General features: G+C 38.3%; 1 protein-coding gene across 1 annotated transcript in view; it reads right to left on the bottom strand.

Annotated features, from left to right (window-relative positions):
• The window catches only part of ZNF407 (zinc finger protein 407), a 476207-nt gene that overhangs the window by 128750 nt on the left and 320665 nt on the right, over nucleotides 1–26792 (bottom strand).

Genomic DNA, 26792 nt, shown 5'->3' with positions numbered 1-26792 from the left:
CATATTAAAATACTGAATTCAAGCCACAGGTTCAGAATTGCTGCACATTTAGAGCTTTTTGTAGTTAAACATCTGTCATTTAAAAAAATCTAGAATACTGGCATAGGTTAGAATAAAATCCAGTGTGCATCCTGCAGTTCTACAGATTCCATTGCTGGTGGCCATACATCTTTGATGGCAAAACTACACTGGTTGTAGCACCATAAAAATCAATAAATATTAACCTTTTCTGACACTTTGTGCATGGATACTTTATCAACTGCTGTCAGGTAATAGAACAGTCCGTGATGAACTGTATTTCTCAGCTAAGGAATCCAAGACAACTTAGAAATCAGTGTAAATTAACAGACTTTTTAAATTAAAAAAATTAGTCACAGATTTTATTTCCTGTAAGTACATAAAGGCTAGTAAGCTTACATACATTTTGAGTAGGTGCCTTTGGTGGGATGTAAATATCAAGCAGCACTTTAATCAAAAGAACTAAACAGTAAACGCATTTCTACAGGCGCCTCATATAATTAGGTGGATTATATATAATCCACCTTTAAACTTCAGGTGACATGCTAACTAAGAAGGGGGAAATATTATTTCATGATAACACCCTAGTTGATTTCTGATAGCAATCCACATTCTTCTGGATGAGATACAGGTAAAATCTAGTATAATTTTGTAGAAATTTGAAGGGGAAAACTGTTCAGTAGAACGAGAATGTCACTTTGTGCTGGGAAACTTTCCATACAGTCACTGTAATACTGACTCATCAATGCTAATCCCACTGCCATCCTCAGGGTCCCAATTATTGGGCTCCTGTTCCACGTGGTACATACTGTACACAGCAAGAGAACAGACTGTAGGTTTGGAACTACGACAACCGACACACTAAGGGCTTCATTCTGGTTACTTCACGGTAAATAGTCCATGACGTGGTTCTTCCAACATTAGTTTTTAGCTTTGCAGCTGTGACAAAATTTCACCAAACAGTCTAACATATTGATCAACTAATGATGTAAATACATAACTAAACTCTTAATATCTTAAGCCTGGTAATTCAAATAGCAATGTCTATCTGTATTTGCAATCTCTTTTCAGTATATGCATTTCTATGCCTTATGGGTGACAAACAAACTGTGTTTTACGGTCCAGTTCCCTTGAAAAATACTGTGATAACCGGTTTTCTGTTCTTCGTTGTGCACATGTACCAGAACTTAAAAAAAAAACAAAAAACAAAAAACTGTGAAATCTCAATAGGGCAGCAATTCAGACAAATAACTCATCCTTCAGATGGAAAATAAATGCTTCATACATAAAGTAACAGCTGTAAGAAAGAGAACTGCAATGTGCTAAAATCACTATTAACATAATGTCAGCCTAAGAAGAATCAGAACTCTCAGGAAAATAACAATGCATTAGTTATATCTCTTTGGGCTGTAAATGTAAAAAATGGATTTTTTGGCTGGGCATGGTGGCTCTTGCCTGTAATCTCAGCACTTTGGGAGGCCAAGGCAGGTGGATCACGAGGTCAGGAGATTGAGACCATCCTGGCTACCACGGTGAGACCCCCGTCTCTACTAAAAATATAAAAAAATTAGCCAGGCATGGTGGCGTGAGCCTGTAGCCCCAGTTACTTGGGAGGCTGAGGCAGGAGAATGCTTGAACCCGGGAGGCAGAGGTTGCAGTGAGTCGAGATCGTGCCACTGCACTCCAGCCTGGGCGACAGAGCGAGACTTCATCTCAAAAAAAAAAAAAAAAAAAAAGGATTTTTTGGTAGAAATAACTCTTATGAATCAACTTTTTAATAAATATTAACGATTAGGTCTGGTAATTTTTATAGTGAACGGCTTTGGAGATAGAGTAAAAACATTAAAACAGAATAATATGGATCTTTCAATATGATCTAGCACTTCTTCATTCCTCAAAAAGAAGTGGATTCTCATAAGATGTTGGAGATGAGAAACACACGCACATCATCCAAGTACATTAATGAGTATCTGGTCCCCACTGAGGCTTTGTGGGTGAAAGCATGACTGCCAGATAAGCATGGAGAGGAAGCGCCCCAGATGTGCACCAGGGCAGACAGACTCAGGGCTTGAGCCTCCCTGTGGACTGGCAGGTCCCTATCAAAACATGCTAGAGGCCCCGAAATGACAAACATCTTTAAAATTTAAACTTCAGGTCAGAAAGATTAAAAAGATTTCTTACAAAGCAGTCGAAATAGGGAAAGTCTTGGGTTTCTGTTCTCTAGTCACGCTTGATTCGCATCAAGACTGGGTTTCCTGTTTATGCTCTCTGATACCAAGTTATGCTGGGATAGGTATCTTTCCCAGCCTTCCCTCCATGTTTGGCACCAATTGTTAGCTCAGATAGAAAACAAACAGAAGAAATAGAAAATCTTGCTAGATCATCCAAGATAAAGAAGACCTCCTACAGCCAAGTCTGATGATCTTCACTTTTCTCTGCTAACGAGCACCTGTGAGACTGCAGCTCCCTTCACAGCTTTAAAAGCCCACTTTCGGCCGGGCGCGGTGGCTCAAGCCTGTAATCCCAGCACTTTGGGAGGCCGAGACGGGCGGATCACAAGGTCAGGAGATCGAGACCATCCTGGCTAACACGGTGAAACCCCGTCTCTACTAAAAATACAAAAAACTAGCCGGGCGAGGTGGCGGCGCCTGTAGTCCCAGCTACTCGGGAGGCTGAGGCAGGAGAATGGCGTGAACCTGGGAGGCGGAGCTTGCAGTGAGCTGAGATCTCGCCACTGCACTCCAGCCTGGGTGACAGAGCGAGTCTCCGTCTCAAAAAAAAACAAAAACAAAAACAAAAACAAAACAAACAAACAAAAAAGCCCACTTTCCCTGTTGCAGGGGAGATTTGTGCAAAAAAAGTTTGTGGTGGACATAAGAATCACAAGTTCCTTTTCTCTAGTTTATATTAATAGTACCTTAGAAATGCATGGCACTAAATGGTTGGCAAAGAACTTTCACACAGGATCTAATTTAATGAGGGCAAAGCAGTTAATCCAGCCATCAGATCCACACCACAGTGATCTTCAACCCCATGCGTGGAGCATCCCAATCGGGAAATGAAGGTCATCTTTTTTTAGGCTAACAGATTTTATTCTAACATGATCCTGCCATCCTGCAGAAGTCACTGAGAATATGGAGAATCTGTATATGAGGTGGGAAATAACTCGAGCCCTAGAATACCTTTGTCAACTCTTACATGAAGGAATGAAACAATCCTCAATGAATAACATCATCAGCGTTGTTGGGAAAGTTTTTCCTTTATTTTGGAGACTTCAGTCTCAAAGCTAAGTATCCTCTCCTACTAAAGCATTTCTCTGTAGCTCTGTATTGGCACTATCAGGCACAGGAAAGAAACCAAGAGGGACCCAGCAACTCCATTTGCTACCTGAAGCAGGAATAACATACATGCTGAGCCCATGTTAAGACCATTCTGAGCAACTCTGATTTAGTACAATCCTATTTAGACTTGACATGCTATATTCAAATATTTGCTTAGCAACCCATTACAGTACATTATGTGTTTTGAGTGCATGTGTTTTTGCTTTTTGCTCCATGCCTGGAATATCATGATCCCTCAATTAATAAACCATCAGTGAGAAAACCTACTACATGCTGGAGCTACATGAAAGCAGGTTCCTGTGCAGCAAATGTGCTCACCCAGTATGCCCCTCCTGCAGCATGGCCCAAATAGCCAAGGGAGAGTGAGCAGGAGGCCGGGGAGCACAGGAAAAGAGTGGTGACATGCACATGCTACACTGACTTCAGACACTCTCAAATAACTGGGCAAGAAATCCAGCATCTGGATCAGCAGGCCATAAGGGATCAGTCAAAGTCCTTTGTCATTGCTAAGTACATTACAGAAACCACTGGATGTCAGTTTTGTGGCAATGGGAAGAAGCTGCTCCAACAGGAAAGCCTTGAGTCAAGCAGTCATGACAGAATCAGAGGGATGGCGGCAGGGCAAGGCTATGGGCCTGGTTCTGCTGCTGGGATTCACTTAGGGTACTCACCCCACCTTTCCACATGTTTGTTAGGTCACCCTGAGCTAACAAAGGGGATGTCTGTGTAAGCGTCTAGAAAGAAAGCAAGTTCACTTTACGTGCATTGTTCTATCACCCCAATTACAGAACAAACAACCAAAGAAAACAGAGCAGTACACCCAAGAACTGTGAGCTCCCCCTCCACCCCCTGCCCACCCACAGGGTTCCGCAGTGCCACCTGGGGTTGGCTCAGGGGGCCGAGGTGAATAAAGGATCCAGGTGAGCGAGGCAGCGATCCTTCACCAAGTTACCTGTGTGCTGCAGACAGGAGCAGAGAAGCTTCCTTCACTTTCTCCACAGCAGCTCCGCAAAGTGGGATTTATGACTTCAGTGTTTTTAAGGAAACAGAAGCATAGGAAAGTTAAACGTTTTACCAAGGCACAAAGCTAGAGAGTGACACAAATCTTACCATGTTGCTCCTCTGCTAGCAATCTTCACTGCTTTCCCCTTCTTCTTGGTTCAAAATCCTCAACATACCTTTCAAGTCTGGCCCCTATTAACTCTGAGTGCGTCAGCCTCCTCTGGTGTCTCCCTCCCTCTAGCTGCACAGAACCTTGGTTCCTGGGCCCAGTTTCCTCCCCAGAGAATACTAATGGCCAGCAAAGTCCTCCTGGGCCAGCCCTGCCCCAGTGCCCAGACAAGTCCTTCAGGTCTCAGCTGCATGCTCCTTCCCCGGCCAGGCTTTTCCATGCCCTCAGCTCCCCCACCAAGCACCTATTCTGTTATGTTTGATCCTAAGTGACTGTGGCCTCAAGTAGGTGTCATCTCTGCTCTCACATGCTCTATTGGTGGTTCCCATACAAGTCTACCTCTCTGGCTACAACAAGCTCCCACAAGGACTGCAATCACACATGTTCTGTCCATCAGCTGATCCCTACATGGAACAAGTCAACCTACTTGTTTCTCCTAATCCTCGGAATCTTTCGTAAAAGTTGATTACTTAATGGGCAGGTACTATTTGAAAGGTACTGTGGCAGAGACTTCATATGTAACTTAATAAGCTAATTCTCATGAAATCCATGACCAAGAAAGGTTTTTATATCCATTTTCTACCTCAAAAAGCTAAAACTGAGACATGGTGCATAAACTTCCCAAGATCATACAGCAAGAAAGTGTCAGAATTGGTTCAAAATTGGGTTTATCTCATCGTAAGACAATTGTTCTTTCTGCCATACCATGCTAGAAATCTCAATATAACTGGAAAAGAGCAGGTCTATTTCCTTAATTTCTATCAGTGAGGTCTTGAGAATAGTTTTAATAGCATTTGTTATTTTCTTTTTTGATTACAAAAAGCAACACACTGTAGAATACATAGAAAAGCTTGCATTTAATATATCAAGAGTTCCAATTTTCCTCCATAGGCTTAATCAATGAGTACTGTCAACCTTTTAGGTTTCTGTCAGTTGATAAAAATGGGCATCTCACTGTTTTGACCTAGTGACAACTAATGAGGTTCAGCATTTTTGCATATACTTTTGGAGTCTGCATTTTAAATTGCCTATTCAGATCCGTCTTTTAAAAAATCAGTTTGAAAGGAGGTTTCTCTATATAAGGAATACAGATGAATACTGTTATCTGTCTTATGTGTTATAAATTTTTATATTTCACTTCTGATCTCAGATTATTGAATTGCTGAATATATTCATATATAAAAATTTAATCGTTATGTTTTGTTTCTAAATAGAAAACATAGTGATTACTTGTCAATATATAAAGACTTCACTAAAATAATGAAGATCAATTTTATTGTATTTCAGGGGTAATATTTCAATATATCTATTCTTGAGATTTCAGAATACAAAACAAAGTAAGAGTAAAGTGGAATGTAAATGTCTAGAGGATACTGTAGATATGCATGTTTAGATAAAGGAATACATATCACAAGCAATAGAGATCATGTCCTAAAATAATAAATACACGTGATCAAAAAATCCATCTTTAGAATTTAAGATACTTTATTACCCTCTCCTTCTGAATCAAAAAGGTCTCCTCATACCTTGGATTATGTCTTACCCTGCAATGTCAACTCTATCTCTATGCTCTTAATGACTGTTTTCTCTTCTTGAGCTTTTATAACCTAACCAAGGACAAGGGAACGAGCTGTCTGTCTTCACTGGGGTGACTGCTACCTATCCCTATTTGCTTTCTGCAAACACAGGCAAGTTCCTTTGTGAACAGACCATTTTCTAGAGGTCATTCCGACCATAATTTCAGGCCCTAGCCACTATCCTGATGGTCCTTCTTAGAAAATTGGACCCAGTGGGAACGTTTTCTCCCTCTGCTTTAGTCTATGGGTCAGCATTTTCCTTCCCTTGTAGTTCTTAATTCCCTTAAGTGGCAATTATTTAAGACACAGTTAGAGAAGGTGCAATCTACATTCATCCAATAAAACCTAAATATTAAAAAGGACAGAAAAATTCAGCATGGTTACTAAGGATAAATGGGACAGCATTTAGCATTTGAAAGGCACCAACGAAGTGGTACATGAGTAAATGGATAAAATTTTAAAAAATGGTTGGAGATAAAAAAAAAAAATTAAGACGATCTAAAAGGGTACACTATGTGTCAAAGAGACAGAGCATCTTAATTACAAAAGGTTAATATCACAGTCAGAGTCAAGAAATAGGTGGAAAGATCACTCTAATAAATACTACCTGGAAATTCACCCAAAGGTAGCAGATACAGAAAATCTACATTTTAGATTTTTCACCAGTATATGATAAAAACTTGGTTACTATAATGGCCCTAAATACAGAGGTAACCAATTCGTGCTCAGAGCATGATGTTGGCGATGAGATCCCCCTAATATGCGGAAAGACATATCAAGACAATTATGATGACTATATGGACAAAAGAAAGTCTTAAATAAGGTCAAATGTTCTAAAAGAAGCCAAAGGAGCAATGTAAGAATTCTGAATTTGATGGGGCCTACTCATAAGCATAATGCTCTGGAATTGGTAAAAAAGAGGTAATGAATTCAAATGACAATCTATTCATGAAACACAGCTGCAAAAATCCTGAATATGAGCATTATGCAGATGATAATAATATCACATGTGAGCCATGGGTCCAGATCTACCAAGTATAATCTTAACTAGAGACACCACCTTTTCCCATGGTATATATTTAAGAGCAGAAAGATATCTGTGAAATTTTAATGATTGATTCAAATCTGGTTATATATTACCTTTTTAAAACTTAATGTTCAGAATTTGGTCTTTGATCTAACTGATCACTTACTTGGTGATCAAAGAATTGTATTTTGCTAAGAAAATCCAACATGTGATACGTCTAAAATGTGGTAGACATATTTAAAACTTCTTGGTTTAAAGTGGGTTTTCATACATAAAACTGAATTCATTCCATTATAACCACTTTTAAGGTTTTAACTCTCACAGTTATGAAAGGTTTCATCCCTACAATAAATCCCTTATTCTACATCACTCAAAGTGGTTCTGCTTCTGTGATCGAACCCTGATAAAACACTTTTGGGATGGTGACTGATAAAACACTTTTGGGATGGTGACATTTCATCCAAGCAGCACATATAACACTGTCAATTATCTAGCATAAAATAGTAGCATAATAGTGGTTATACAGAAACCAAAGGCTGGCTTCAAACTCTAGTGCTAGTCTTTTAAGTTTCAGTCAGTTATTTTACCTCATTTTTCCTACCATACCATTAAATTAAAACTAATGGTAGCATAAGATTGTTCTGAAAATTAAATTATACTCTTAAAAACAGCCTAATATCTGGCAAATAGTGATTGCTTGTATAAAATAGTTGTTACCATGTATGATCTGGTCAATTACCTAGAATAAAATGGAATTGACTCAATGCTGCTTTCTAGATCTTGCCCAGACTCTCAAACAGAAACAATATGGCTGTGGAAGAAATTTCCAGACGCTCTACACAGGTCATATGCTCGGGGGTGCCTTCCTAAAGCACCTTTCACTTTTCTTTATCAATCTTATATCATGGGAGCAAAATGTCCAAAATTTGTTTGGTGATAATCTGGCATGTATCAACACAAGACTAGTTATAACTTCTCAAATGAATTCATTTCTAGTCTTGTCAGAACTTTTAAAATGTGTTTTACAACGCTATAAATTTCACAAACTCGAAGTTTATAAAACCTCTCTCACCAAAAACTTTGAGAACTATTAATTCAGCTTTTCCATGATGATTCTGAAATCATCAGCAGATAAAAATGTTTTCATTAATTATTTGTAAATATTACAGAAAGTTCATATCACCATATTTCTGAAATGGGGTGGTATCCTCCTGTTCTGATTCCTCAGTGCAAATCCAACACAACTGGAATCACTGTATCCCTACTGTCTAGAATCTTTTTGGTATAGGTTTTAAACACAGGTTCATACAGAGTCAAAGATCCTACCTGTGGCTGGTTTAGCAAGAGAAGGAACTAGACATACACCTGAGAACCCCTTACAGGGTCTTCTGTTTTCTCAGGAGGTGGGCACAGCTGGGTGGTGGTAACGGTCTGTGACTTCGTCATGTGGAAGCCTGGGACTCACTGAGAGGGACGTGGAGAGTAAGCCTAAATGTGCAGGGGCGGAGTCTCACTAAATAAACACTCAGATAAAATGGCTGCATAAACTAACACGTCAGGTTTCGGGTCTATATCAAAAACCTTAGGCCAAACATTCCATTTTGTCTGCACTATGATGATAAAATAGTGTTTCCTACACTTTGAGTGAAAATGATTATGCATATTAATGTAACAGGTAATATCTTGACATCTTAATGCCTAGAAGATAAACACACCCAGATTGACCCTGCCATAAATAATAAAAATAGATAGCCCTGGATTTCAACTGTCCTTGTCAATGTAAAAAAGATATTAAAACATTTAATATGTTCAAATTGAACATCAAACATTTTAAAAATGTCCTCCTAACATATTTTCTTAGAAGCAGATAGAGAAATTGGAGTGAAAAGTAAAAAAAAATATTAAGTGCTATCACAGAATTATATCTAAAACCAAAACTACTTCTTTGATTGAGTTCTGGATCATGATCTAAAAAGCACACATCAAATTAGCCAGGCATGGTGGCGGGCACCTGTAGTCCCAGCTACTCAGGAGGCTGAGGCAGGAGAATGGCGTGAACCCAGGAGGCGGAGCTTGCAGTGAGCTGAGATCATGCCACTGCACTCCAGCCTGGGCAACACAGTGAGACTCCATCTCAAAAAAAAAAAAAAAAAAAAAAAAAAAGAGCACACATCACAAAAAGAAAAACTTTTAAAAAAATTACATACAGAGAGAAAAAGCCAGAAATATGGATGGAGATAATACATTAGGAAACCGTTAAAATACAACAAAAAGAAACCTAAAGTTTTATTCAGCCTCTTCCAAAGAACCACTTGTTGGATTCTCTTTCTTTTTCAGCTTTTACTGTATGTGCCGCACAATTCAACTTCTGAGCTCCTCCCTGGTACACACATTACTGCCTACAGTCTCTTCTGCCTGCTTGGTGCTTCCACCTATCTCCTCTTCTCACCTCTCTGATTATTCAAGTTTTACAACATCAAGTACTCCCCTACCTGCCTTCATGCAATTCAGATTAATCATCCATGTTTACAAGTGGAGTTACATGAGTTGCAGCTACATTGCCACCCCGTAGCACACACTATTTCTAACACTCCTTCAAGTGGCAAGAGCACTGCCAAAAAAGCTGAAATAATTTATTACAATTAAATGTGCACAGAGGGATTCTATCTGGTCCCTAATTTAAGCAAAAAGCTTGCTTTGTCTGAGCAACAAGGTTAATCTAACAAAGCCTAATCCTACCGATGTTTTATTTGCAAAACACCAAGAAGTACTTCCACATTTCAGTGTTGACCGGATGCTCTATGAAAATGTCAATAGATTCAATAAATACTTAGTTACTAACATAAAGAATGTCAAACTGTGGGACTGAGCTACCTGATAAATGAGAAGGGTTATGAGTTTGGTGTGTTTCCAAATAATAAAGCTTTAGATGAAGACAACTTCTAATACTACCAAATAGTATATTAAAATTTCAAGAGAACTATCTGAGCCTTTTCATGTCTCTGTCATTTTTTACAAATGGATTCTTTAAAACAAAGTCTATTTATTACAAATAGTCTTGTTTGTAATCAAGAGAACTGGGTATATAAACGTGAACATGCAAGTTGTGCCAACAATCTAGGTCACATATGTTAATATAAAATGTAACTTGGGGATACTGACTCTTGTCACTCAAGAGCAGCACCTACTGGCATAATTAAAATGAATATAAATGACACAGGGTAATTTCAGTTATATATTTTATTAACTAAATACTTACAGAGTACTTAATATGCGGCAGGTACTATATTAAGTACTTTGCAAATATTAGCTTATTTAATCATTCCAAGACATTTATCACAAAAAGCGATTAATTTTTGTTTGTTTGTTTTTGAGACAGAGTCTCGCTCTGTCACCCAGGCTGGAGTGCAGTGGCATGATCTCGGCTCACTGAAACCTCCACCTCCCGGGTTCAAGTGATTCTTCTGCCTCAGCCTCCTCAGTAGCTGGGATTACAGGCGCGCGCGCTACCACGTCTGGCTAATTTTTGTATTTTTAGTAGAGACGAGGTTTCACCATGTTGGCCATGATCTCGAACTCCTGACCTCAGGTGATCCACCCGCCTTGGCTTCCCTAAGTGCTAGGATTATAGGCATGAGCCACCATGCCCAGCTAAAAGCGATTAATTGACAAAAACCTTACTCCAAAATGCAAAAGGATTTATTTAGCTTGAGATGCTGTTTCTATTTAAGACAGCAAAGTTCAAATTTATTCCTGGCCAACATCTGGAAGGAAACTGGTATTATAATTCATATTAACTTAATGAAACCAGACAAGGAATGTGAAGAAAAATCCTAAAAGGTAGTTCCCCAATAAAAGTACTCTCCCAATGAGAAAAAAAAAAAAAAATTATATTCCATACAATGGTGAATAAACTCATCTATACTACTTGTGAAAGAATCTTGCCTTTTCCTTCACAAACAGGAAACCATTTATGCTAGGCTTTTATTTTAGGCATGCACTAAAATTGTAATTTTTCACAAGACGAAAGAATGACTTCCTGTCAATCACACTGACATGCTCCTCAACAAACGACACTAAGAGCAATGACAAGAGTGAACAAGTCTGCGCAGCTTTTTAGAAGGATCTAGACCAGCCATCAAAAATGCTATTTTATCTAGTTGGGGTCTACACTATATTCTGCTGCAGTAAAAGCTATTAGGGGATTTAAGCGATTACTTTACTAGGATAAATTTTTACCTATTAAAAGAATGCGTCAAAGTGTTTTTAATCTTAGGAAAAATTAAAAAAAGAAAACAAGGAAGTGTAAACCTGTCTGTAAGTTCAAATATTTTACTTCATATTTTTCCTCATTAAATTGATATATTTCAAACACTGACTAGCACATATCATATAACATATGTTTAGTCTATTAAATTTCAGAGGGTCAAGCCATTTAGTATAATTTTTGTATTCACTCTTGCCCACTTCCACTTTTCCCATCCCAATCAAATCTCTGCCCTGAATGGCACTTCACCAACCAAGATATCTATTTAATATCTTCTAAAATGGGTATGTGTGAAAGGCAGAAAAAACAGGGGTACATAATTATTTCTGTATTTGTAATTTTAAATAATTGTGGTAAAACATACATAAAATTTACCATTCTAACCAGTTTTATGTGGACATTTCAGCAGTGTTAATTAAGTACCACCACACTGCTGCACAACTAGTCTCTTTCATCTTACAACACCGTAACTCTGCCTGGTCACACAACTCCCCATTTTCCCTCCCTCCAGCTCCTGGCACCCACCATTCTACCTTCTATCTCTGTGACCTTGACTACTCTAGGCACATCATCTGTAAGTGGAATTATAATGGAATTATACTTATCAGCGTAAGCCATCTTGTGTGACTGGCTTGTTTAACTTAACATATTCTCCAGGTTCATGCACGTAATAGCATGTGCCACATTTTCCTTCCTTCTTAAGGCTGAGTAATGCTCCACTGTACAATATATAACAAACTTTGTTGATCCATTCTTCTGTTGATGGACGTTTGGGTTTCTTCCACTTTTTCACTATTAATAGTGCTGCTATGAACATGGGTGTACAAATACCTGTTCGAGACCTTGCCTTCAATGATTCTGGATGTGGAGCTGCTGGATAATATGGTAATTCTATGTTTCATTCCTGGAGGGGCTGCCATTCCACTTAAATGGCAGCTGTACCACTGTACAGTCACTTCAACAGCGCACAAGGGTACTTACTAACTTCTCTACATCCTTGTCAACACTCACGATTTTCTATTTTTCTGACAGGAGGCATCTGAATAGGTATGAGGTGGCAGTTGTAGTTTTTTTTTTTTTTTTTAATTAAAGCATATTTCTTTGCTAATGAGAAAAATATAGTGAATGCAAAATACTAAATTGGTGAGTATTATTTACCACCAGAGAAACTCATCAGAATCATATCATACACAAAAAGTGAACACATTTTCTTATTTGATAACATAAAGAATTGAGAATAAAAATTTTACTAGGCATTACATTCTGAATGTAAATACGCAGATCTCATTTTATTTGCACCTAAGTTTTTTTTTTTTTTTTGAATGCTTGGTTATTAACAAATATCAGGCTGAGTCAAAAGTCATTCAGGACAAAGAAGAGTCAGTGACACACCAAACACATTTGTGATGAGTTTAAACTATGTCTCAGATGAGGGAGGAGATGGACACATGAAGTTGAAGGGAAAGGCACATATCCAACTGTGGCATTTTAAGGATAAAAAGTAAAACCCATGTATGCTTAATTTCAGAAATTGCTAGGGTAACAGAGTAAACAAACTGACCCAGAGAAATGTTGCTAACTTATTTTCAACAAAAGAACAAAGGGAATTTAAAGAAGGAAGGACAGTATTTTCAATAAATATTGCTGAACAAAATGAGACATCTGCATGCAAGATAAAGAACTTTGACTTACACCTTATATGTTATACAAAATATGACTCAAAATGGATCATAGACCTAAATGTAAAGTGTAATAAAAGCATAAAGCTTCTAGAAGAAAATATATAAATTATTCTTTGTAAGTCAAGTTAGGCAAATAGCTTTTAGATATTGTATCAAAAGCTCCAAGCATAAAGGAAAAAATTAATAAACTGGACCTTATGAATATTATGACTTTTCTCTATGAGAGACACTGTTAAGAGGGAAAAAAAGAGACATGTCTCAGACTAGGAGTAAATATTTGCAAATCATATTTCAAAGGTCTCAGGTCAAAAATATAAAATAAAAGTGATCTCAAAACTCAATCTAATGAAGAAAGGGGAAAAAATATTGCATTTCAAAAGACACTTCATCAAAGAAAATATACAGATGCCAAATAATCATGAATTGATGCTCAACATCATTAGCGATCCGTTAAATACAAATTAAAACCACACCATCAGCTCCTGGTGAGGACGTGGAGTGACGGGAACTCACACATTGCTGGCGGGAACATACTATGCACAGACAGTTTGAAAAATAGTTCAACAGGGTTTTTTTAGACAGTTAAGTATACCATATAATCCAGGGATCTCATTTCTGGGTATATACCCAAGAAAATGAGATCTTATAGTCACAGAATCTTATATGTGAATGTTTAAAGCCTCTCTACTAATAACTGCCAAAAAGAATTAAAAAACCTAGCTGTGGAATTTGACTGTGGTTTTTATTTGCATTTTCCTCACCAGTAATGGTGCTGAGCGCATTTCCCATGGCTTGCCGGCCACTTGCATATGGCCTTTGGGGAAATAGTTATTTTGATCCTTTGTCCATTTTTAAAACAGGTTATTTGCCTTGCTCTTGTTGAGTGACAGAGTGCTTTATATATATTCTGGATACAAGACCATTATCAGATAGATTTGCAAAATATTTTATAAGTTTTTCTTTCATCTTTTTGATGGTACCCTTTGAAGCACAAAATCTTTAATTTTGATGAAATTCAACTTACGTTTTCCTTTTGTTATTTGTTCTTTTGGAGTAATATCCAAGCAACAATGGCCTAATTCAAGGTCATAAAGCTTTATCTGTATGTTCCTTTTGAAGGGTTTTTACAGTTTTATTTCTTATATTTAGGTCTCGAATAATTTATGTTCTAGATAGAGAGATAGAAAAAAAATCTATATTCACAGGAAGGCAGGATTTAGTACACATACCTACACTTCCTTGTTTATCTGCTGAGAAGGCCTAGAAGCAGTGGTACACAGAAGCAAGAAGTCCACACAGTATATACATCTTGGCTTATAAATACCATTCTCCAACCAAAGGAACCAGGTCTCCTTAAAGCAGTGATTCATTTCTGGACCATGGCAAGGAAAACACAAGATGAACCCATAGAACACTGTGGTGCCTGAAAAGTAAAGAGATGTCTCTAAAAGGATGGGGGTGCACACAGGGCACAGGAGCTGACTGGAAAGAGGGGGCAGTGGTTAAGGCAGGAGTGGTTTCAGTAAGAAAATAAGCCACAATGGTATTGGATTATAAACCTCAGGATAAAATACCTCCACACTTATAAAAAGAAATGGAACAAAATTTTGGGAAAGAAGGAACCGACTACCATTCCTTAGAGAATAATTCCAATTATTAAATGTAGAAGAAATGACGGAAAAGGAAAAAAACACAATTTAAGCATCACAGACCTTATTCAGGCCGGATAAACTAATGAATGTCAAAATTATTGGGCAAATGACTGGAGAGACATAAGCTATTTTCGTGGTCTGAAAGGCTTTCTCTAGGATGTGTACTGATTAAAAAGGTAAAACCAGGCAGCTGCCAGTGGAGGATTCTGAAGATCCCGCATCACTCCCTGGGCCGGGCGGGCATCCCCAGTCACAAGGTGCTCCAGGCACAGCACACATTTCTTCTGGTGTTTTACATTTCTTCTGGTGTTTTCTTGAATGACTGTGATCACATCGTGAGTAAACATGACATTATTCCAAATTAAGAGACATTCTACGAAATAACAAACCCACGTTCCTCAAAAGTGCCAAGGTACTGAAAATCTGTCCTGGACTGGAGAAGACTAAGATGACGTGGCAACTAAAAGGAATGTTGGTTCTTGGGCTGAATTCTGGGAATGAAGGAGAATGTGAGTGGAAAAATGATAAACTCTGAATACAAGAATGTAACATAGAAAATGGCGATGTATTCACGCTAAATTTTCCGACTTTTGTAAGTAGTATGGTTAGGGTTGATACTAACATTCGGGCAAGTTGGGTGAAGGAGATATGGAACTCTCTGTACTATTTCTGCAAACGTTGCTGTAAGTTTAAAATCATTTAAGATAAAAACTTGCTAAATGGTAATTTTCCTCGCTGCAGATAGAAATAAATGAAATTGCAAAGAGTAATAATAATGTGCATTACTTCATATTCTGAACTACATTTCAAAGCTAATGAAACAATGTATCTAAATTTCCCTGACAATTGGAAAGACGTGTCATGCTGTTCTTCAGTGGACTGCTTCCGTTGGAGCAGTAACCTGTTCTGCAGTAGCAGCAACATGACTGGGCAACAGGATCTTTGTTTCCTCATCTAAAACTGCCATTTAGGTGGGGGTCAAAATATGTGTGTGAGGGTGTGCACATTTTTAAAATATATAAATTATATTGAATCAAATAGTTGATAAAAAGTCTATATAAAAAACCACATCAATTACCTGATAAAATCATACTGCCCCCACCATAACTTTCCACAATCAATTTTTTCCCTTAAAATTTTGATAAATGAAGCTGTCAGAGGGGATAAGATCACAATTTTCAATTTTGCTTACTTTTTTTTTTTTTTTAACTATTTTAACTTTCAGAATCCAGTTCATGAATGCTGCAAACGTGAGCTCTGATAAGATCTCAATGCTGCCTGCCATGAGGTAAGAGAATGCCACGTGGCTGTGTGTCCTTGGCGCAGCAGGGAAGGGAGCCGGGAAGGAGGCGGGAAGGAGGCGCTGGTGTAGCACGAATCATACAGGCCATCACACTCGGTCAGCACACCCAAGGAGGGGGAGAATATGGTTTTTTTCTGGAAAAAAGTTAAACATCACTTTAAAACTTTTCTTTAAGGTCCTGTAATGAGAGGATGAGTGTGAGTGAGCTGCGGGCCTGAGAGCCAGTTCGGCCAATCTTGTTAGGTGTTACCATCCAAAGCTGGGTTTTAACTGTGTACTCGAACTTTATTATAAATTCGTGAATGCCATTCAGGACTTTACAGAACGCTAAAATACACAGTAGAAAGGATACTTTTTCAGGATGATATTCTTTTAAAAAAAGTTTTAAAACTATAGAGTGTAGTAGATAAAAGCCAAAAATAAAATTCTAAGCTCCCGCGCCCCCGCCAACTGACTGAGTAGACCTCTTCTCGGCCAAAGGGATCCCAAAGAAACCTGAAAAACTAGTTCAGGCCCTGAAGGGAAGGCCGGAGGGACATGCCTCCCTACAAGGTCCTCCCTTTGGAGTTCAGGCACAACTGGCTAGCATTAACATTAAAATATATAAGATTGACAAAACAGCCTCTTTGTAGCAAGAAGATATTCAACACCAACCTGACTCTGGTATAGCATTATGTGACAGATAGCAGGTCTTACAAGAAATCAAAGTATTTTACCTCCAAAATATATTTTTGGACATATTTTGAAATGGCCCTGGAATGCCATCTCTTATTGGGAAAATTTGCATTCTGTAGAGAATCCCCTTTCCATATCTTCTCCAGATCCAGCAGAAACTTCACTAACAGTCTGACACATTTTCAGGTCCTAAAAGAGACCTTTACCATCCATTCTCTCTGTAGCTGGTAAGAACCTTGGCTTCCACAACTCCCCTTATCTTAACTCAAGCGTTTCTTCCTGCTGGCTTCAAGTCTTCAGGCAAAGTTTAACTTAACCAACTGCCAATTAGAAAATCTTTGAATCCACCTATGACATGTGAGCTCTCCAACTCCCTGCTCAAGATGTCCTACCTTTTTGGGCCGAACAAATGTATACCTTACATGTATTGATTGATGTCTTTGGCTATAACTTCTGTTTCCCTAAAATATATAAACCAAGCTATAACTCAAACACCTTGGGCACATGTTCTTAGAACCTCCTGTGGCTGTGTCATAGGCCATGGTCACTCATATTTGGCACAGGATAAACATCTTTAAATATTTAACAGAGATTGGCTTTTTTCTTCAACATAGGTAACATACAAAGAAAAGAAATAATTTTTTTTTTTTTTTTTTTTTGAGACGGAGTCTGGCTCTGTCGCCCAGGCTGGAGTGCAGTGGTGCGATCTCGGCTCACTGCAAGCTCCGCCTCCCGGGTTTACGCCATTCTCCTGCCTCAGCCTCCCGAGTAGCTGGGACTACAGGCGCCCGCCACCTCGCCCGGCTAATTTTTTGTATTTTCTTTTTTAGTAGAGACGGGGTTTCACCGTGTTAGCCAGGATGGTCTCGATCTCCTGACCTCGTGATCCACCCGTCTCGGCCTCCCAAAGTGCTGGGATTACAGGCTTGAGCCACCGCGCCCGGCCTGAAAAGAAATAATTTAAATACATTATTTAAATGGTAAGTTTCTACTCTGAAAAGTTTTAAGTAGGCCTTCTGTAGCCCTAATTTTAGTATGTGCTCAGACTGTTACACTAATATATATGTATGAATACTAATGTGTACACATATATATATGTTTACTGTTAGGAGATTCATTACCCTTAATAGCAACTTGAAATATGTGCAAAAAAATCATTCGTCTTTTCCTTCTACTTTGCTGCTATCAAAATAGCAGTAACAAAATCCACTAACTTTCTTAAAAGAATAACTTTACAATTTTCAAGCTCTTTCATATGGATTATCTAATTTGAACCGCATGTTCAAAAGAAAAGCTAAACAATGTTACTCTTTTTGCAGTTGAGAAAACAGACACAAAATGCTTGAGTGACTTGTTCAAAGTTATACATCTCAATGGTGACAAAGTGTACCCTGAAACCTAGTTCATCTGACTCCACCCATCCGTTTGTGCAACGGGCTCTGTACTAGGCAGGAGAGGTACAACTGTGAAAAGATTTACCACGGTGTTTTTACATTATTACATTATATTATTCTACTTCCTAATATATATGTTTAGATTATTTGAAATCGTAAAACTCTAAATTTTTAAGGTTTCCACTGAAAAAATTTCATTAACCCGCTGACCAATGATTTTAAAAACTCCTGTACAGCAGGGTTCTGTAACCGCAAGACTCTGAAGACAGGTGCGAATTTTATAGAGCCACACTGTAGTTATGCATCCTCAAGCAACATAACCTTGTGAGGATGGATTTTTTAAAACCATTAAATTGAGAATAATATGTATCAACAAGATTTGTTTTGAAGATTCAATGGTCTAGAGAAAAGTTTAGCACAGATACTATTTACGATTCTTTCCAATTGAAAAGGCAAAATGTGATAGCATGAAAAACAGGTCTTCATTACTACTTACTAGCTAATGAAAACATAAGGAAACCATACATAACTACCATTTGGATCACTCTAGAACAATTAGGATCATCCTCTTGCAGGAGGATGGCGGGAAGGAGCAAGAGCTTCTCTGACACTGCTCCATAGTGTTGGGCAGATAAAGGAAGATATGCGTACTGAAGAATACTGGCATCTAGTTATTCTTAAAAAGATGAAATGTAAAACTATTTTATTTTTATTTATTTAATCTTGAGACAGAGTTTCACTCTTGTCGCCCAGGCTGGAGTGCAATGGTGCAATCTCAGCTCACTGCAACCTCCGCCTCCCAGTTCAAGCAATTCTCCTGTCTCAACCTCCCAAGTAGCTGGGATTACGGGCACCCACCATGACGCCCAGCTAATTTTTGTACTTGTAGTAGAGACAGGGTTTCACCACATTGACCAGGCTGATCTCAAAGTCCTGACATCAGCTGATCGCCCACCTCAGCCAACCAATGTGCTGGGATTACAGGCGTGAGCCATCGCACCCGGTTGTAAAACTATTTTAAAATGTATCATTAGAAAGCTTTGAAAAAAACTCTCTTTCAGTATATTATTCAAGAAAAAAGAGGTGGAGATCAGGTCAAAGATCTGCTTCTCAGTAAACAGTATGTTTACTGATAAATATCCACAAATGCAATTTTCCTGGATACCAATTACATTACTGAAAAAACTAGGATGATGAAAAATATTGTTCTGACATTATTCACTCATAGATTATGAAGTATGTAAGAGAGTTCCTTCTAAACTCAGGAATTCCAACAGGCATGAGAGTGAGAAAGGGAAAGAAGAAAAATTATCAGCTATCAAAATAGCAAATGTGTTGAGCCATAATGGACATCAAGGGTACTGCTATGGCAGACAGCACAGGAGTATTTGGACGGGAGTATGAAAGGAACAAAGACATTTAGCAGCAGTTAAGAAAAACAGTAAATTAACCCATGGATGATGTCTGAGGTTAAAGAATCAAATTGCTGAAGTGTTAATTATTTTAGGAAGTCTTTTGTTAGTGGTGAAGTATCAGGAGACTGGAACACAAGGAATCCAGTCTGAAGGTTAAAAAGAAAGAGAGGAGAGGCTGAAAATTATAGACCTGTAAATCTAACATCTATATTAGGAAATAAATTTGAGATGATACTTATGGATGAGCTTAATGATACATTTGGAGAAGTACAATTTAATAGGAGTGAGTCAGCACGGATTTACCAAAGGCAATCATGTCAGGAAAAATTTCGTTCCTTTTTAGGTTGAAGTAATAATTGGTTTATGTAAGGAAGAACCAATGAGAAACTGTCAGGATTTTCTGAGATTTTTGGACCTTTTCAGAAAATGAATTATTGTACAAAATGTCATGACATGTGTCAGAGCATCCAACTAACAAAAGGGGATGAAAGCAACTGGGTTAAAAATAGAGGGCCAAGAGGAATTTGGGAGAAGACTGCATTCTATTCTACAAGGTTCTATGTATTGAACACTAATGGTTCTAATTAATGATGAAGGAATTTTTTTATGTAGGAAATTTGAATATATTGCTAAATAAGGGGTAATGGTTAAGACGAAAGACTATAGCTGTTTTACGTTAACTGCAATAGATTAAGTAAATGGGCTCAGAGGTAGAATGAAATTTCAGCTGCCTAAGGATAAAGAGATGTACTTGGAAAGCATTAAGGAATCAAATAGATTTAATTTAAATGAACAGCTACCATGAGGAAGAAAAAAGGGACTTGGGGTTTTGATGAGAGTCAAATTTTCAAATTCTTATTCTTGTAACTGGGAAGAGGCAAGTGTAGGGAATGCAGTTAAATAATACACGTTATAGAGAATACGAAGTTGATCATCTTAGAGAAGAATACAAAATCCCCAATTTTTGAAGAGAATATGATAATTTCAAGTGTCATCACTCTGTACAGGTAACAATCTAATGTACATCCTTATATGACCAAGTCTTAGCATATGTAAAAACTGATGAAAATAAAATCAATTGAAATGTGCTACAAAAGTATGAGGGTAGCCGGGCGCGGTGGCTCAAGCCTGTAATCCCAGCACTTTGGGAGGCCGAGACGGGCGGATCACGAGGTCAGGAGATCGAGACCATCCTGGCTAACACGGTGAAACCCCGTCTCTACTAAAAAATACAAAAAACTAGCCGGGCGAGGTGGCGGGCGCCTGTAGTCCCAGCTACTCGGAGGCTGAGGCGGGAGAATGGCATAAACCCGGGAGGCGGAGCTTGCAGTGAGCTGAGAACCGGCCATTGCACTCCAGCCCGGGCGACAGAGCGAGACTCCGTCTCAAAAAAAAAAAAAAAAAAAAAGTATGAGGGTAGAAAAATAAAGGAAATTAAGAAAAATACCATATCATTACATAATGTTCAATTCTCCCTGAAAAGAGAACACTTTGCAATCATTATCTTTGGAAAAGACCCCAAAACTTACCACATTTAAGGTCTCAGAGAGAAATAAGAAATAAGTAAATCAACCGCACAGCTTTGATGCACTGCACATAGGCTCAGAAAGTGACCACACTACCCGTGGGTCTTCCAGTGGGCATTCATTGGTGAGCAATAAGTGCTATTTCAATAGCAAACAGGCTCCTTGAGCCATAAAGGCATAACTATAAGTCTGCTGCTTGGAACTGACGAGAAAAAAACATCTCTTTCTTCTTAGGCACAATCAGAGAAGGCTGAGCAACCCCTCCTCAGCCCTCCCCCTCTGGCTTCCCTGTCTTCACTCCCCTTTCTCTGATGTTTTGTTTAAAGCATTGTGAGCTATCCCTGCTGAAGTGAACTATGCATGGGGTCAGACTGAAGGCCACTGGTGTTGTAAACACACACATGGATTTAATTCTTTGTCCAAATACAGTGAATGAGTACCAAGCTTATTTACGGATGGACGACATGGTAGAAATATAATTGTTAAAACTGAAGAGATCAAATCAAGATAATTTTTGAGATGAAATAGATTTTACAAAATAGAAGAAAAATCATACAATGACAGAAACCTATTTTTAGTCTGATGTCAATTTTGTGAAGATTTATGTGACTGTAAAATCTCATCATACTAGATCTAGATTGGGCCTAAATGAACCTCTTCAGAAACTTGGATGTGGAGAAAGGTATTTTTTTTTTTTTTTTAAGCTATATACAGAATACAACTCATAGAAGAGACTTTGATGAATTTCTCAAATTGAACACAACCATGTCTCAATATTGGGATTAAGAATCAGAATCTTACTAGCACCACTGTACTTCATTCAGCGACTGGTGCCCACAAGGGAAAATAAACTCTGACTTCTAACATCATAGAGTAGTTTTATCTGTTTTTATATTTAATATAAACGCAATCATATAAAACATACTCCTTGGTGACTGGCTTGGTTCATCCAATGATATGACTGTGAGACTTATTTCACATTGTTGCTTGTACTTGAAGTTCATTCATTCTCACTGACGTATTCTATTATGTGAATATACAACCTTTGTACATTCTGCTTGAGGGACATTAGGGTATTCTGGAGTTTTGACTATGATGAATATACCAATAATTACATTAAGTATAAATACTAAAGTAAAAGACTAAATATTTAATGTAAAAGATAAAAATTGCCCCAGCAGATAAACAAAATACAACTATAAGCTGCTTATAAGGAATCTGGTATAGGTATACCAATATGAAATTCAGAATTATGGCAAGAGATATTGCTACTAAGAAATATTTCATAATTATGTGTGCATGTCTGTATCTAAAACAACCGTAAGTCCTGAGTACTTAGTGATACATCTTCAAAATATGTAAAGCCAAAAATAACAGAATTTTAAAAGATAAATCCACAATTATAGTAGGAAACTTTAACATACTCCTCTTAACAGCTGACAGAACCGACATTTTAAAAAGCACTAAGAATATGACAATCTGAACAACACAGTGAACAAACTAAACATTGTAACTGACATACAGGGAACAAACATCACTGGTGCCAAGTATTCTTTCCTCAGGTGTCTCAAAAATTTACCGAAACTCACCATTTGCTGGGCATATAAAAGTCTACACAAATTTTTAAAGAATTAAAATAATTCAGATTATGTTCTGTAAAAACAGTAAATTTAAGAAGTCGGCCGGGCGCGGTGGCTCAAGCCTGTAATCCCAGCACTTTGGGAGGCCGAGACGGGCGGATCACGAGGTCAGGAGATCGAGACCATCCTGACTAACACAGTGAAACCCCGTCTCTACTAAAAATACAAAAAAAAAACTAGCCGGGCGAGGTGGCGGGCGCCTGTAGTCCCAGCTACTCGGGAGGCTGAGGCGGGAGAATGGCGCAAACCCGGGAGGCGGAGCTTGCAGTGAGCTGAGATCCGGCCACTGCACTCCAGTCCGGGCGACAGAGCGAGACTTCGCCTCAAAAAAAAAAAAAAAAAAAAAAAAAAAAAAAAAAAAGAAGTCGATTTGTGTTATTAGTTCAATAGTTTTAAAAAAAAGATGACTAGAAAGTCTCAAACTACCTGGAAATGGAATATTACGTTTACAAATAATAATCCATGGTTAAAAAAATAAAGAAACTTTGGGCTGTTTATTTTTTTTAACCATGGATTATTATTTGTAAACACAATATTCCATTTCCAGGTAGTTTGAGACTTTCTAGTCATCTTTTTCTTAAACTATTGAACTAATAACACAAATCGACTTCTTAAACTTACTGTTTTTACAGAACATAATCTGAATTATTTTAATTAATTCAAGGTGGATTAGAGACTTAAATGTTAGACCTAAACCACAAAAACCCTACAAGAAAACCTAGGCAATACCATTCAGGACACAGGCATGGGCAAGGACTTCATGTCTAAAACACCAAAAGCAACGGCAACAAAAGCCAAAATTGACAAATGGTATCTAATTAAGCTAAAGAGCTTCTGCACAGCAAAAGAAACTACCATTAGAGTGAACAGGCAACCTACAGAATGGGAGAAAATTTTTGCAATCTACTCATCTGACAAAGAGCTAATATCCAGAACGTACAAAGAACTCAAATTTACAAGAAAAAAACAAACAACCCCATTAAAAAGTGGGCAAAGGATATGAACAGACACTTCTCAAAAGAAGACATTTATGCAGCCAAGAGACACATGAAAAAATGCTGACCATCACTAGCCATCAGAGAAATGCAAATCAAAACCACAAGGAGATACCATCTCACACCAGTTAGAATGGCAATCATTAAAAAGTCAGGAAACAACAGGTGCTGGAGAGGATGTGGAGAAACAGGAACCCTTTTACACTATTGGTGGGACTGTAAACTAGTTCAGCCATTGTGGAAGACAGTGTGGTGAGTCCTCAAGGATCTAGACCTAGAAATACCATTTGACCCAGCCATCCCATTACTGGGCATATACCCAAAGGATTATAAATCATGCTGATACAAAGACACATGCACATGTATGTTTACTACAGCACTATTTACAATAGCAAAGCCTTGGAAGCAACCCAAATGTCCATCTGTGACAGACTGGATTAAGAAAATGTGGCACATATACACCATGGAATACTATGCAGCCATAAAAAAGGATGAGTTCATGTCCTTTGTAGGGACATGGATGCAGCTGGAAACCATCATTCTCAGCAAACTATCACAAGAACAGAAAACCAAACACTGCATGTTCTCACTTACAGGTGGGAATTGAACAATGAGATCACTTGGACTCGGGAAGGGGAACATCACACACCGGGTCCTATTGTGGGGTCGGGGGAAGGGGAAGGGATAGCATTAGGAGATATACCTAATGTAAATTACAAGTTAATGGGTACAGCCCACCAACATGGCACATGTATACATATGTAACAAACCTGCATGTTGTGCACATGTACCCTAGAACTTAAAGTATAATAAAAAATAAACAAATAACTAAAAATAAATAAAAATAAAAAGTAAAAACATAAAAATAAAAAAATAAACCGCTTTTGTCCTGTGCTTCTTATCTGGCTACAACTAAAATTAGAACTCACATATAGTCTTTCATGCTCTGAAATATGAAATAGAAAATGATACAAAAATCACTTTACTGGTTGCCAAAAAGGATTGAGAAAAAAACACAATGAATCATCAACTTCTGCTAGAGAGGGAAAAACAAACTGAGCAACCATTGATGCTAAAGATGATCACGTCAAACAGTTTACATATAGTATAAATGATCCCATTTAGATGGCACACACATTCTGTGCGGTAGGCATCACTATCTCCATCTTTGGAGGAAGACTGAGATCCACAGGGTTAAAATGCAGTTTTTAGGACCAGACATCAAGAGAATGATCAAGCTTAAGTTGGAGCCCATCCTCTAGGAAGGTCACGCCTACAGCTGAACAGCAGGGACTAGGGATAGTTCGTTCAAACTCCTAGACTCTTCAATAAGGAACGTGAAGCTCAGAGACACTTGTGTTTACATAGAGACTTGAATCAGGGTCTCCACTGAACTCCAGTTTTGTGTTATTTGTGTGAATTACATCACATAACTGCAGTTATACACCAATGTAGAGAAACCAAGGGTATAGCACATTTGCACATAAACCTCTTTCGGCAGAACTGTTTTCAAATAAAAAATAAAATACCTCACTTTAATATACGAATTCCCAAATATTATCTCAACTAAACTTTACATTATCTCAACCAAATCACAGTATTTACAGTCTTTTTTTTTTTTTTTTTTTTTTTTACGATAAGTAATGTTTTTATTTTTCTCTTATTTACTCACTGTACTTTAGGGAACAATTCGTTTTTCATGTGTAACTGGTATAATAGGAGAGAGAGACAGATATGTCAATCCTGTACCTGGAAAGGAGGCAGAGCAAGGCCACCTCGAGGAGGACACTTTGCTGATGCGCACCATGGATTTAGTCCCCGTGGCCTGGCCACTGCTAGGAGCAGCTCCTTCACAGGGGGTGTTCCTGGTATCTGTAAGGTTATGGGTCCATATTTACGAAGAACCCATAGGCACTCATGGCCAGAGATAGTTCAACTCGACTTTATCTGTTTTTATGAACTAAAGCTGATAAACTGTCTAGTTTCAAAACCTTTTCAGTGACAACCTCACCAAAAGTGAATGAGCAGAGACCTCTGGTTTTGTTTGTTTGCCAAATACAGCCCTGGATAGCAGAAAAATTACTAACTCACACACTCGACATTACTTCAATAAGTCAGTCATATGAACATCAATTGAGAAATATGAAAGAACAGTAATAAGCCTCTATCTCCGTAGTGTCAAATGTATTAAGAAAACTAGTCTACCTTAAATTACTCACGTTCCTTTTAACATAGATATTTTGCGAGCAAACATTGCTTAAGATTTTGAAGCTGGAACCTCACATTTCTGGTGTGATTTATATCACAATCTCCACATTCGTACCACTGCTAACTACCCCTTCATATGGCACAGAGAGGCATAAAATGTTCATGCCCACAGCAGGGACTAGGGATAGTTCATTCAAACTCCTAGACTCTTCTAGCTTCATAGCCGTTATCTTTTAAAATTCTCACAATGACCCTATTAGTAGGTACTATCAAGCAGATTTACATACAGGAAACCTCGGGCCTGGTGAGGTCAGCCTGTCTGAGGTCATATGGCCAATAATGAGAAGTAGGGTTTAAAAGCAGCTCTAACAGGTCCCAAAACATCTGCTTAAAGCACATCCTTGATCAATGGGCCTTATTCAAACTCTGCTGCTTGGGTTAAATCTTGGAAGGCTTCTCTAAATTTACTTCAGGGTAAGTACCTCTTCAAATAGGTCCTCTCACCCATAATCCATCATTCTGCTGCTCTGTACGGTGAGAGTTGGCACCAAGGAATACTTGCCAATTAAACAACATGTCGGGCTGGAGGGACGGATCTGCTTTCCTCTGCAGTTGCTGCCACAGCCCACATCGCTGACGCCTTCCAGAGTGCCTGACTTGCCACCCAAGAGGCAAGAATCCTCTTAGCAGCCGCTCCCATCACCAGCTCTTCCCCAAACCCAGGGCCAGCCCCCTCCCAATTTCTGGGAGACGTACAGCACCGTTACCACCCACGACGCTTGACTTCGCGGTCGCAGGTCACATTCTTTCTCGGCATTCACTGGAAGATGATGGTGTCAAGAAACAGGGCATAACATTTCAAATCACAAGCATTTTTTGAGAAAAAAAATTTTAGCAATTA

Source organism: Rhinopithecus roxellana, chromosome 21 (genome assembly GCF_007565055.1).
Source record: "Rhinopithecus roxellana isolate Shanxi Qingling chromosome 21, ASM756505v1, whole genome shotgun sequence".
In the NCBI taxonomy this organism is placed as follows: Eukaryota; Metazoa; Chordata; class Mammalia; order Primates; family Cercopithecidae; genus Rhinopithecus; species Rhinopithecus roxellana.
Note: the sequence above shows the minus strand (reverse complement) of the source record. Positions and strands in the feature narration are given on the sequence as shown.